The following is a 15,225-nucleotide window of genomic DNA, read 5'->3' on the forward strand; positions in this document are numbered from 1 at the left end:
AGGAGTAACCATTCGAGTGGATTTCTGTTAGTTACATTGCCAATTTTTAGATCGCGAAAACGGTATGCAGCTGATATCCGAAATCTAAAATCATGGGGCCAAACACGAACGGAAGAACAGGAAACCCCCGAAAAAGGATGGGGAGCTATAATATGATCGAGATGTCATAGTGTTAAATCAGAGAAATATATGTATCTTGTTTAATTCAATAAAATATATTTTTCTCATATACTTTTGTTTTAATTCTTTCAAAAAAGATTATAAATGTAGACTCATCAAGTTGGGCATAAATAACATCTGAGTAAGGTTCTATTGGTTTATTATAGTAATCTCAAATAAACACCCTGTAACATATAAAACACACAATAAGACACAATACATACGTTCAAAGAACGATAACTCTAATTATAATCTCCATATTAATAAAATAAAATATAAATTATCCAAGTAGTTAACTTCAGTTCGAAATATACCATATTCAATAAAGTATGTTTTACTACAAATCATAAGCATCTATACCAAAGTCTATTTCCGGTAACTGTTCAATATGCAATTCTACAGATATCAATAACACCTTGTGTCAACGATCATTATCTAAAGTAATCAATTCTGATACACTATTCTATTCGGAGATATTCGTAAACTAAACAATAACACATTACAAACACAGACAAGACACACATTAATTAAAACACATAAAGACAAATAGACAACACGTAAATAAATAAACATGTAAACACAGAACACAGCTTACCGTGTATATAATACAAGGGCTGAGCAGTGCTCCTCTATAAAGTTACTGTATACTCTTATACTTCACATACTGGAATCTGAATATAAAGAAATATGACTTCATAAGTCTAAATGTCAAAACTAGTAAATAATATAGTTAAACTCAATGCAAGACAATATTCTATGCTGAAATCTAATAACAGCCAAATATGAAAAATAATATAATAACTGTAATATTCTTTCTGTCTTGCAAATACCAACTTAAAGTAAAAATATGAACTCTTTCATACTCATGGAAATCAAAGTGGACTTTCATACACATTTTCATAACACATTCATATCTTTTATACCAAGATAAAAATACAGAAATACATGCATCAAATACTAATGTAAAGAATATAACTGACCTGAATATAAAGAATGGTTTCCAGAATAAGAAGAATAAATATCTATAAATCACAATAAAGTGTCAGTGTTCTATATCTCTGTGTAGAATTTGAAAAGAGTGCCTCAATATCAAAGGAGTTCACAGAGTAACCAATCAGAATAAAGAAATAGAATACCCAGGATGTAAATACCCAAGTGAATAGAAAATCAAAGTATTGTCATACTGTATACTCTGTCAGAGTCAGTCAACAAGTCAATGCATGAACAAATATATACAAATACTATTTATTAACATAAATGATAAAATCAAGCTGTACTACAAACTCCCCTGCATTGGGAAATGACGTCCCCGTCATTGCAGTCAAGTTTTAACAAAATACAATATATAATACACATGTGAAGTTCTGACTCTCAGTACTTCTTATTAACAATTTATGAAATTAACTATCAAACATATAAAAGATAAAACACAGATCTCAATCACTGAATGGAATAATCTCACTGAATTTCTAAGATGATTTCAAAATAATGTCTATTAAAGCTTTCCCAGCTTCCTTTTCTAATCCAGATAGAGTTCCATCCTTAATTGCAAAAGCCATAAATTCTGCTTTTGCTTTCCAATCACAAATCACTGCACTTTTTACAACAAAATCTCCAGACCTTAGCCACTTTGGTTCTCTCCTAGCACGACGCGACCTTCTAGGTGGAGGTATCGGAGTAAGAACCAAATCATCTAATGTATTACTATCATTATCAGATTGAACGGTTTCATCTGCGTTCAATAATTCATGACTAGATTCATCAATTCCAGAAGCGCTTCCTAATTCAGAATCATCTCTGACTTCCTGAATATCAGATTGGGCGTCCCCAACTGATTCTGTTGTATCCTGTTCAATTTCCACTTCCTGTAATGCAACAGTATCCTCAGTACTTGTTGGAGCACTATCTGTTGTCATAACAGGTACAAAATAATATTCATCCTCTGATGAAGATTCACTAGCTAAGTCTGAAGTGTCTGTAACTATAACTGATTTCGGTTTCGGTGGTGATTTCATCGGTTTTAATCTAGGTTTCGGTTTCGGTGAAGTTTTAACGGTTTTGTCTGAAATATGGCCAATAGGTAGAAGTAGATTTCTATGGAGTGTTCTTAATCTTCCTTCTCCATTTTCCTTTTTAACATTGAAAACAGGTATTTCTAAATTCGGTTGCGATAAAATTATATACGGTTCATCCTCCCACTTATCAGCAATTTTATGTTTTCCGTCGAATGCAACTTTCCTAACTTAAACCTTATCTCCTTTTTCAATCACTGCACCTCTTGCTCTGAGATCATAACCTTCCTTTTGTTTCGCCTGAGCTTTCCTTGAGTGTGCAGCTGCTAATTTATACGCCTTAACTAATCTTTCTCTTAACTCCTGAACATATTTTGTTTGCGGTTTGCGTTGTTTTTCTGTAACTAATCCAAAAGCTAAATCTATAGGTAATTGCGGTTCTCTTCCAAACATTAAAAAGTATGGTGATTGATTGGTTGATTCGTGTTTTGTACAGTTATACACATGAACAAGTGATCCTACATGTAATTTCCAATTAAGTTTTTGATTCGGTTCCAGAGTTCCTAACATTGAGAGTAAAGTACGGTTAAATCTTTCTGTCATTCCATTTCCCATTGCGTGATACGGTGTAGTTCTAGATTGTTTAGTTCCCAAAAGTTTACAAAGTTCCTGTATTAAATTCCCTTCAAAATTTGCTCCTTGATCTGAATGTATGCGTTTCGGTATTCCGTAATGGACAATAAACTGGTGAAATAAAACTTCTGCTGTAGTTTTAGCGGTCTGATTCCTTGTTGGATAGTCTTGAGCGTACCTAGTGAAATGATCTGTCACTACTAACATATGCTGATGTCCTCCTCTTGATTGTTCCAAAGTTAAAAAATCTATGCATACCAATTCCAAAGGTTGTGAAGTTGTAATACTTACCAGTGGTGCTCTTGATGGTTGTTTTTTCCTTTTTATACACCGATCGCAGTTCTCAATCCAATTGTCAATATCTTTCGACATACCTGGCCAATAAAATCTATCACGCAATAATGATGTAGTTCTATCACGTCCAGGGTGTCCCATTTCATTATGTAGAGCCTCTAATACTGTTTTAACATAATCTGATGGTAGTACAAGCTGATTTAGTATCTTACCATTCCTATCTGTTACTTCTCTGTATAAGATGTTGTCGATCAGTTTCAGATGTTCAAACTGTCTAAGTAACGGACTGTGTATGATTTCTCCCTTCTTCGGTTTCCTTCCTATCTTTACACATTCAATCCATGGTTGAAGTTCTTTATCCTGATGTTGTATACTTACCCAATCTATGTCGTTGTAAACTTGATGTTGAGTATCTATTGTTGCTTCATCAACTACTTCTGGTGATATTGATAGAGTTTCCACTAATGGTGTTGAAATCATTCCACATATAGCTTTAATAGATTCCATTGGTATATTTGTCTCTTTGTTGGTTGGTATCCTTGATAAACCATCTGCATCGGAGTTGTTTTTGCCAGGACGGTATGTAATATCAAAGTCATATACTGAAAGAGCAGCTAACCACCTATGTCCTGTGGCATCTAAGTTGGCAGTTGTTAACGCATAGGTGAGCGGATTATTATCGGTTAATACTTTGAATGCATGTCCATAAAGATAACTGTGAAATTTGTCGCAAACTGACCATTTGAGTGCTAAGAATTCTAATTTATGTGCCGGATAGTTCTTTTCTGATTTCGATAGTCCACGGCTTGCATATGCTATTACTCTGTCGTGTCCTTCTTGATGTTGATATAATACAGCACCTAACCCTGATCCACTAGCATCAGTGTGTAATTCGAACGGTTTTGTATAATCGGCATATCCTAAAATTGGTGCTGTTGATAGAAGTTCTTTTAATTTTACAAATGCATTTTCCTGTTTTTCTCCCCAAGTCCATGGTTTTTGAGTATGAGTTTTCTTTTTGGTCTTTTTAGCTGGTGTTGGCATTAATTCAGTTAACGGTTTAGAAATTTGACTGAAGTTTCGAATAAATCTGCGGTAGTATCCTGCAAAACCAATAAATTGCCTAATTTCCTCTGGAGTTTTCGGTGTTGGCCAATTCTTAATTTTCTCTATTTTATCGGGGTCAGTTTCAACTCCTTCCTCTGAGACTATATGACCTACATACTTTACCTTTGGTTTGAAGAAGGTACATTTAGCTGGTGCCATTTTCAAACAAGCATCCCTAATTCTGTCAAAAACAAGTTTCAATCTCTCCATATGTTCTTCAAATGTCCTAGAAAATATAATGATGTCATCTATAAATATGCAACATATTTTCAAGTGTAAGTCTCCTAAACAATCTTGCATTAGACGCTGATAAGTTGCAGGTGAGTTAGATAACCCAAACGGCATTCTACAAAATTCGAAAAATCCTAAAGGGCCTACAGTAAAAGCTGTGCGCTCTTTATGCGGTTCGTATATCTCCACTTGGTGATAGCCTGACTTCATATCGACGGTAGAAAAATACTTGTTTCCTGCAAGACAGTCGAGTATTTCTTCTATACGGGGAATAGCATATGCATCAAGACGAGATTTCTTGTTGAGTTGTCTAAAATCTACACACATTCTTAGACTCTTATCCTTCTTCCTTACTAGAACTACATTTGATGAGAAAGGACTATGTGATTTCCTTATAATACCTGTTCGCATTAATTGCTGTAAGTGGGATCGGACTTCTTCAAACATTGAAGGCGGTATTCGGCGGTATTTTTGCTTAAACGGTCTATCATCCTCTAGTTCTATTTTATGTTGTACAATTGTAGTATGTCCCATATCTGAGTCACCTTTCGAAAATATATCTGAGTAATCACGGATAAGCTGTTTTCCTTTTTCAAGTTCCTGAGTTGTTAAGTTATCAGCGCTAACCTTAACTTGTTCTAAAAGAGGTGGAGTAAATTCCAAGTTTTCAGATCCAATATTGTCCTCAATAGATACAGGCTGTATTTCGCAAAGTAAAGCATGTGGTTGAATATTTACTGTTCTTGTTGTTACATTGCTAATATCAACTGAGATGTCATGATTCTGATGAAATTTATACTCAATGAGTGACGGTGATAAATCTAAATCAAATGGTATAACGGAATTTTTAGTTGGATGTATCATAGCTGATGTATTGCAGTACGGAATTTCTTTATCTATGTAGCCTGGTAAAGTAACATTACTGTTTGGTGGTATAATAATGTTGGTATTTCCAGCAAATTTGACAATAGCTAAACGATGGTTGTTTCGGCTAAGTTCCTTTTCTCTAAGTAATATACTTCTGAACGATGAATACCACGGAGTTGTCAATTTAGAAGTTTGTAAAAATCTTTCTCCATATTCGTATCGACATTTTTCCATAATTGATGTTAATACATTCGTTCCTAGTAATAACGGTACCTGGTTGTTATACGGACTATCCGGTATTACAAGTAAAATACATGGATGTGGTCCTCCTATATCTTTTAAACTGATGTTTACTTCAATAAAACCATCATATGGTAGCATTGTTCCTCCTGCACATTCAATTTTGAGTATAGTATCTAAAGATTGAAGTTCTATGTTGCTCAAATAATTTTGATGAAAAGATCTACTTATAGTTGAAACGGTTGATCCTGTATCCAAAAGGGCCTTAACGTTGATATCTTCTATACTTACCTCTGATTCTGTTGGTGTACCTAAAAGTCCAGGTGGTAGAATATTTTTCAAAGTAAAATTTATGTTTTTCTTTTCGGTTGTTGGGCCTTTGATGTGGAAGTCTGTAATCGGCCTCGCATCACAGGCTAATACCGGTTTAACAGATTGCCATCTTTATCGTGTGTTGCCCTGCAAAATCTTGCAATGTGGTTCGGCATCTTACATCTCCTGCATATAATTGGTGTATCCTTGTTGTAATTAGTATTTGGATTAAAGTTCTGATTGTTGTACCTTGGTTGAAATCCTCTATTATAACCTCTATATCCTCTATTATTGCCTCTATATCCTCCTCTATACGGTTGCCTACCTCTAGCATCAGAATATCCCGATGGATTATTGAATCCCGGAGCACCTGTGTATCCCGAAGCACCTGTGTATCCCGAAGCACCTGTGTATCCCGAAGTATCGGAGTATCCCTGAGCACCTAAGAATCCTTGAGCATCAGAGTTCTCCGGAGCACCTGTATATATCGGAGCACCTTTCTCTATCTTTTCTAATCTAGTGTTTATCTGCTGTATAAGCGCTTTCAAATCGGGTTCTGTTTCCTCATCTTCAGTTTTTGTTGATTTCTTACATATGTTTTTAGTGTTGGTTTTCAGTGATGGGTTATCCACTCAGATGTTATTTATGCCCCACGTTGGGCGCCATTTGTAGACTCATCAAGTTGGGCATAAATAACATCTGAGTAAGGTTCTATTGGTTTATTATAGTAATCTCAAATAAACACCCTGTAACATATAAAACACACAATAAGACACAATACATACGTTCAAAGAACGATAACTCTAATTATAATCTCCATATTAATAAAATAAAATATAAATTATCCAAGTAGTTAACTTCAGTTCGAAATATACCATATTCAATAAAGTATGTTTTACTACAAATCATAAGCATCTATACCAAAGTCTATTTCCGGTAACTGTTCAATATGCAATTCTACAGATATCAATAACACCTTGTGTCAACGATCATTATCTAAAGTAATCAATTCTGATACACTATTCTATTCGGAGATATTCGTAAACTAAACAATAACACATTACAAACACAGACAAGACACACATTAATTAAAACACATAAAGACAAATAGACAACACGTAAATAAATAAACATGTAAACACAGAACACAGCTTACCGTGTATATAATACAAGGGCTGAGCAGTGCTCCTCTATAAAGTTACTGTATACTCTTATACTTCACATACTGGAATCTGAATATAAAGAAATATGACTTCATAAGTCTAAATGTCAAAACTAGTAAATAATATAGTTAAACTCAATGCAAGACAATATTCTATGCTGAAATCTAATAACAGCCAAATATGAAAAATAATATAATAACTGTAATATTCTTTCTGTCTTGCAAATACCAACTTAAAGTAAAAATATGAACTCTTTCATACTCATGGAAATCAAAGTGGACTTTCATACACATTTTCATAACACATTCATATCTTTTATACCAAGATAAAAATACAGAAATACATGCATCAAATACTAATGTAAAGAATATAACTGACCTGAATATAAAGAATGGTTTCCAGAATAAGAAGAATAAATATCTATAAATCACAATAAAGTGTCAGTGTTCTATATCTCTGTGTAGAATTTGAAAAGAGTGCCTCAATATCAAAGGAGTTCACAGAGTAACCAATCAGAATAAAGAAATAGAATACCCAGGATGTAAATACCCAAGTGAATAGAAAATCAAAGTATTGTCATACTGTATACTCTGTCAGAGTCAGTCAACAAGTCAATGCATGAACAAATATATACAAATACTATTTATTAACATAAATGATAAAATCAAGCTGTACTACAAAAACAACGTTCGGTCTTTTTTTATGTGTTGTTTACCGGCGCTTACTTTTGTCTGCATGACAAAGAAATGATAAAAATAGAATTGTTATCGATCTACAAATACATTTTTTAATGACCCGTATGTAAAATTCCGTATATGCAAAGTAGTAAAGGGGCCCTTTTGAGGTTTTTGTTTGACGCGAGTGTTGTACGTGAGAAAATTTAAAAGTTAAAAAATTAATTCGTTTCTTCATCAATAACAAAAATGAAACGTATAACGTATGAAATTCGTAGAATATTTTAGTAGAAATAAGACGATGCGGTGTAAAAAAAAACAAAACACCCAACAAAACAATGCATACACGGTTAACCTTTTGTCACGTGACGGCTTAGAATCCATAAAATCGTTTGTCGTCCAACTATAACAACTTCATATGACATGGCCAGTTATGTAATAAAACAAAATTATATAGCATAATAGAAAGCAATGAAAGCGTTATTAAAGTGATCAATGCATGACAGCCAAAAGACTGCCATAGAAAGTCATGTATGGCAAGCCGTTCTCGTCAAAACTATGTTTAAAACATTTTTCGAAAATTTTACGCACTGAGATTAAAATACCTAAAAACACACACTGAGATTAAGAAATTACACACTGAGATTTCATAAAGACGCACTGAGATTACGAAAAATGAAAAACACACACTGAGAATTGAAAATTACACACTGAGATTTCAAAAAGACACACTGAGATGAAATAAACTGAAAAACACACACTGAGAATTTGAAATTACACACTGAGAATTTAAAATTACACACTGAGATTTGTGCGCATTTTTTATGCGCACATATCTAATTAGCATACGTAATCTTAATCTATTACAAGCTTAAAACAACTAGGGGACAGAACTCGTTAGTCCTTCAATCTGGCGCCAAATGTTTTATAAAATACATTAGAAATACAACGTAAAATACCAATAGAAAAAGAAAAATACCCACTTACTCTCATTACAAAACATAACCAGAGACATGTATTATATGTCTCTGATATAACCAAATGGTGAAAAACTTTATTTAAATTATAAGAAAACATTGGAACAATCTACAAAAAGACAAACAATGCAATGACATGTTTACCCAAGTGTCTATTATAGCATATAAACGTAACAAAAATATAAAATATTACCCTGCGAAATCAGGGTAACAGTTGAAAGACTTTTGAAAAAGGACCTATGCTTAAACAGTTTTAAGCAAACAATTCCGATACACCGTTAGCAATAATATTAATCTGAATTATAAAGACAACAAACTTATGAATATGAGTTAGCAAAAACGATGTTAAGTCTTGAAATTTATTATGAATGTTGGTTGAAGGAACCGCATTTCATTATAATGACAAGAGTTCTAGAGACCAAGATATTAATCTGTTGAATTATTCATCTCATGAATATTCATTAGTAATTTGCATATTAATCTCAATGTGTATTTTTGAAATCTCAGTGTGTAATTAACAATTCTCAGTGTGTGTTTTTCAATTTATTTTATCTCAGTGTGTCTTTTTAAAATCTCAGTGTGTAATTTAGATTTCTCAGTGTGTGTTTTTCATTTTTTTTTAATCTCAGTGTGTAATTTTAAAATCTCAGCGTGTAATTTCGATTTCTCAGTGTGTTATTTTAGGTTTTTAAATCTCAGTGTGTAATTTTTTCGAAAAAAGGAATCTTATGTTCAGTAGTTGTCGTTTGTTGATGTGGTTCATAAGTGTTTCTCGTTTCTCGTTTTTTATATAGATTAGACCGTTGGTTTTCCCGTTTGAATGGTTTTACACTAGTAATTTTGTGGGGCCCTTTATAGCTTACTGTTCGGTGTGAGCCAAGGCTCCGTGTTGAAGACCGTACTGTGACCTATAATGGTTTACTTTTATAAATTTTGATTGGATGGAGAGTTGTCTCATTGGCACTCATACCACATCTTCTTATATCTATTTAAACATAGTTTCGACGAGAACGGCTTGCCATAGTCATGACTGCTACGTTTAAACGACACTGTAATAGGTACGAGTCATGTAAACAAAGTTGCATTAAAATATAGTATCACAGCCTAACCGTTTGTAATAAAGCCTTGAAATCTACTTTCCGTCTACTTGTTTAAAATTACCGCCAAACGTTATTCATGCGCATTTTGTCGTTTGGCAAATGTAAACGACCATTATATAGAAATTTTCGGCGATGAAATATTTCATACAATTGTTCTTTAACATCGTTATCAAAAGCACAGAAGATAAAAAACAATGTAAGGCTTTCCATTGAGCACTATTTCCAATGTGCAACGTCATTGATTGTGGGTCGTTCGACGATCATTTAAGGTTACTAGTCTGGACATATTTTTTGTGTTCCAGAACTAAAAACATGAAAAAAGTGTCCAATTAGTTATATATAACTTACTAGCCTACTACATAAGTGCAATGGCACCTATTTCAGAATTCCCGGGGGGAAAAGCAAATCTAAGAGTGCTAGCATAAGGCAGCTTAACTGCCTAAAAATGCACTTCTGTTAACCGTAGGCGAGCTGTTTTTGTCTCCTCCCTCTGGAAAATGGTACTTAATTGTTTTGTCATCTGCACCTCATAACACCAAATTCACACCCTTCTGGAAGACTCCAGCGTAGATAAACATAAATCGGAAACAAATGTTTTGAAGATATGGTTGTTTTTCTCAGTTTGTCTGCCGTTTGAGTAATATAGGTTAATAACCCGACGCTTTTTCGGATTAACCTACATCAATTAACTGCATGACCATTCGTTTATGTTTGGGTTTTTCTAGGGAAAAAATGTCCCAAAATGGAACTGAAAAAAAAATTGTTTCAAATATTGTCGCATGGATATTACGGGGAGAGGGGGAAGAGAAAATAATATTTTCCTAATATGTAGTTTAACAAAAAATGTTTTGTTTTATTGAAGTCGAGAAATATACAATATTAGTAAAGTGTAGAAAAATATAGAAAATATTTGTATAAGGCTGAGAAACAGGGGGAACTACGAGGTGAAAACTTGTCTGTAGTGATAATCGCTGTTCTTTTCGGTAAACGTCGAATTCTTGCAGAACGGTGGTCCTATACAAGAAAGTAGTAGAATAGAATCCTATTTAATATATCTTATGACTTCAACAGATTTGAAAGCAAGAAATCACAGAAACGCTACTTTAAAAGGACCACTATTGTACGCTTAATTATATAATTTGTCGGTAGATCTCTTGCTTGTTTAGCTGTAATAAATATTTCCTTCAACGGGCATGTTCTGTGATCCTATTTGTACTAAGCGTTTGTATTTGAATATCTATTTCCTTTATGGCCGTAGTTGTTTGTTCCTTCTTAAATTTCGATAAGGTACAAAATGTTATCATAAATGTTTCTGTGATAGTCGAATAAAAAAACACTCCAGATCTATTATTTATTTTTTAGTAATTACAAAAAAAAAAACAAGTAATAGCTTTTCTAAAAAGATTGCCGTTTTATAGCATATGTAGAAAATTGATTTTTTTATTTGTAGTATCATCCATTCAAAATATTACTCTGCATATAAATTGTATTGTGGTAAAAAAAAATGGAACATTGGAAAGGCCAATATGGTATTTTTAAAAGAGTTAACTTTTTCTGTTTGTGCGTGGCAATTTTTACCCCTGGAAAGAGCTTAATTTCTAAATCACTTGCGTTTTTGCCTGTTCTAATTTTGATAAACTTTTTTTTTTAATAAATCTTTCAAAAGACATTTCATTTATTTACTCTCTGTTTATTTGTTTGTGTTTGAGAAAAAAAGTGTGATAAATATCTTTCATTAATTGTCCCGTGAGATAAATCAACCAAAAACGTTTAAGAGTCCACTGAATCTTTAGTATACCGGAACTACTTGTCCCTATATCCTACTTGAGCAGCTTCCATTAGTTTGTAAGGGTACATAGTTCCTGCGAAAAATGTTTATAGAGTAAATCGGTTTAAAGTCGGTATATAGGTCTTCTTGTTAGTTTTTTTTTAGCTTTGTATCAATCTGATGAGTCAACCCCTTTTCAACTGATTTTTACAATAAGTTCTTACATAATAGAAAAGAAAGAATAAGGAGTATCCATCCATGACACAAAGTCAGTTCATGCACAGCAAAAAAAAAAAAAAAAAAAAGCAAAGGAACAGCGCTTTTATTGATGTATATTCCGCTTTAACACCAAAGTCCCAGATTGGGCGCCCGCACACATGGTTATTTATGTGCCACATTCTGTATGTGCCTGTCCCAAGTTAGAAGCATGTAATTCACATATAATAGATGCAGCTCAATAATAACCAATCAGACGCTAAGAAAGCCTTTACTTCATCATATGCTCTTCCGGTATAAGCTACCAATGAGAATACCTTTACAGATTTATCCCATTGTGACGTGCCCCGTATGACTAATTAGACCGAGTCTCATGTGACTCGGTAATTAAGTCTCCCAAACGAAGTTTGGGAAGACTTATTGTTTTTGCTCAGTTCTTATTATTATTATTATTCTTCTTCCTCTTCCTCTTCCTCTTCCTCTTCCGCCGCTTTTAAATTTGAACTTGTCCGCACCCGTTCTCCAAAACCGCTTGTCAGATTAACTTGGGGTTTCACAATATGTTAGACTAACATGTCTAGTGGTGCAATCAGGGTTTTGTTTGTGCAATGGGGTTTATTAAGGGGTACTTTGAGGGGCAAAAAGAAAAGAGGGTTTTACTATAGAACCCTATGGGATTTTATTTTTTTAAATTTTCAAATGATTATCAATTGAAAACCGTTTGTAATAGACACAATCTTTTTAATTGAAAATGTTCTAAATGATAAAACCCATTAAATGAAATACAGGGTTAGTCCCCAGGGGTCATCCCCACCCCCTGCCATTTAAGAAAGTTCTAATACCTTGTAAGTGGTCAAGATCCCCACCCCTAAACCATATATATTCTGGTTTGTCATGCTAAGATGGTTTGAATGATATACAGGGTTAGTCCCCAGGGGTCATCCCGACCCCCTGCCATTTGAGAAAGTTCTAATATCTTGTAAATGGTCGAGATCCCCACCCCTAAACCATATATATTCTGGTTTGTCATGCTAAGATGGTTTGAATGATATACAGGGTTAGTCCCCAGGGGTCATCCCGACCCCCTGCCATTTGAGAAAGTTCTAATATCTTGTAAATGGTCGAGATCCCCACCCCTAAACCATATATATTCTGGTTTGTCATGCTAAGATGGTTTGAATGATATACAGGGTTAGTCCCCAGGGGTCATCCCGACCCCCTGCCATTTGAGAAAGTTCTAATATCTTGTAAATGGTCGAGATCCAAACCCCTAAACTATATATATTCTGGTTTGTCATGACAAAGCACATGAAATGAAATACAGGGTTAGTCCCCAGGGGTCACCCCCACCCCATGCCATTTAAGAAAGTTCTAATATCTTGTAAGTGGTCAAGATCCCCACCCCTAAACCATATATATTCTGGTTCGTCATGCTAAGATGATTTGAATGATGTACAGGGTTAGTCCCCAGGGGTCATCCCGACCCCCTGCCATTTGAGAAAGTTCTAATATCTTGTAAATGGTTGAGATCCCCACCCCTAAACCATATATATTCTGGTTTGTCATGATAAAGCAAATCAAATGAAATACAGGGTTAGTCCCCAGGGGTCATCCCCACCCTATGCCATTTAAGAAAGTTCTAATATCTTGTAAGTGGTCAAGATCCCCACCCCTAAACCATATATATTCTGGTTTGTCATGCTAAGATGATTTGAATGATATACAGGGTTAGTCCCCAGGGGTCATCCCGACCCCCTGCCATTTGAGAAAGTTCTAATATCTTGTAAATGGTCGAGATCCCCACCCCTAAACCATATATATTCTGGTTTGTCATCATAAAGCAAATCAAATGAAATACAGGGTTAGTCCCCAGGGGTCATCCCCACCCTATGCCATTTAAGAAAGTTCTAATATCTTGTAAGTGGTCAAGATCCCCACCCCTAAACCATATATATTCTGGTTTGTCATGCTAAGATGGTTTGAATGATATACAGGGTTAGTCCCCAGGGGTCATCCTGACCCCCTGCCATTTGAAAAAGTTCTAATATCTTGTAAATGGTCGAGATCCCCACCCCTAAACCATATATATTCTGGTTTGTCATGCCAAGATGATTTGAATGATATACAGGGTTAGTCCCCAGGCATCACTAATGCATATAACTTTACTGGACCAAACTAATTTTCACTGGACTTTGCCCAATGTCAGGCGACCCTGGGAATTACGAATTATGGGAGCTTCGTTTGGGAGACTTCGTAACAGCATCCTGTTAAATCATTTCTTGTTATAGATAGTATTACTTTATATCAGTACTTACCAGATTTAGTTGCATTTTTATAACTCATCATCTTTTTATAGACGGTCTTAGTGGTGTAAATATTGACCTCTGGTAAATTTGGTTTTAACTTAGTTTGTGCATTTGCGCTCATACTCATAGAAAATTAATGATGCAAGCGCTAAATTGACAAATGGCTACTTTTATTATATGCAGTTTAAGTTGAACAGTCAGGTGTAATCAACACAAGTAACTATGTCTTGGGTTGTGGGATAAGAATTAAAGAGGTTAAACGCCTACTTGTTTTGTCTGGAGCGAAGGTAATTAAACTTAATCGGTAAAGATTCTGGTGAACTTGTATTTCAAGTAAATACGGGTATTTTAAACTTTGCAAAGGCTAACTTTGTCAATAAGTTTGAATTAAGTAATGTTCATTTATGAATAAATATTTTAAAAAAAGATATCCGTATTATTTAGTTTATGGAATTTACCACAGGATATATTGTCGTGTCGTAGTATGGTTATGTCCGTCTGTCTGTGTCGTCGTATCCCCTCGGTCACATTTCAATATTATATGCGCTTTTAGTGTTTCATATGCCGGAGTTGTGCTGTTTTATAATTATTTATTTGCATGCTTCATGTTTATTGTATCGAGTGTTGTTGTAAATGTTTTTATATTCAGTGAAAAGCTCATACGAGCTTATGTTCAAATGTTTTCATTATGCCGAATGTAAATAAAAGTTTACCCATACCCTTCCGGAGCACCTGCGATCACCCATGGATTTTTGTGCAAATCTTTTTTCTCAGTCTTCAGTTTTCCATGTTGTGTTTTGTGTACTGTTGTTTGTCTTTTCGTCGTTTTTGTCTCGCCTGCGACCAAAGTCGCAGTAAGCGAGACTTAGGTATTACTATCCGGCGGCGGCGGCGTAAACTATTTGTATAAAGCTTTATATTTCAGAAGGTAGAAGACCTGGATGCTTCATACCTTGTATGCACATACCTTATGTTACGAAGTTTCCGTCTGTCATATGCCCATTGTCCTTGACCTCATTTATAGTTCAGTGACTGCTTGAAAAAAAATTACAGCTTTTTTGTCATGTGAATTTCTCACTTATTATGAGTAATATAGGATAACTACATTTGGTATATGGGTTCCTATCAACGTCTACATGTCCGTCAGACAGGGTTAACCTGACCTC

General features: G+C 34.5%; 2 long non-coding RNA genes across 2 annotated transcripts; both read right to left on the minus strand.

Annotated features, from left to right (window-relative positions):
* Positions 1–302: 302 nt before the first annotated feature.
* LOC127727142 (uncharacterized) lies at positions 303–1,323 on the minus strand. Its single transcript, XR_007993794.1, has 2 exons — positions 755–1,323; positions 303–344 (listed from the first exon to the last, which is right to left on the minus strand). It is a non-coding gene; the product is annotated as an uncharacterized LOC127727142 (long non-coding RNA).
* Positions 1,324–6,559: 5,236 nt separating this feature from the next.
* On the minus strand, positions 6,560–7,583 carry LOC127727158 (uncharacterized). The gene is made up of 2 exons (XR_007993810.1): positions 7,012–7,583; positions 6,560–6,601 (listed from the first exon to the last, which is right to left on the minus strand). It is a non-coding gene; the product is annotated as an uncharacterized LOC127727158 (long non-coding RNA).
* Between the last annotated feature and the right edge of the window lie 7,642 nt (positions 7,584–15,225).

The sequence above is a fragment of the Mytilus californianus genome, unplaced genomic scaffold (assembly GCF_021869535.1).
Source record: "Mytilus californianus isolate M0D057914Y unplaced genomic scaffold, xbMytCali1.0.p SCAF_1, whole genome shotgun sequence".
Classification (NCBI taxonomy): Eukaryota; Metazoa; Mollusca; class Bivalvia; order Mytilida; family Mytilidae; genus Mytilus; species Mytilus californianus.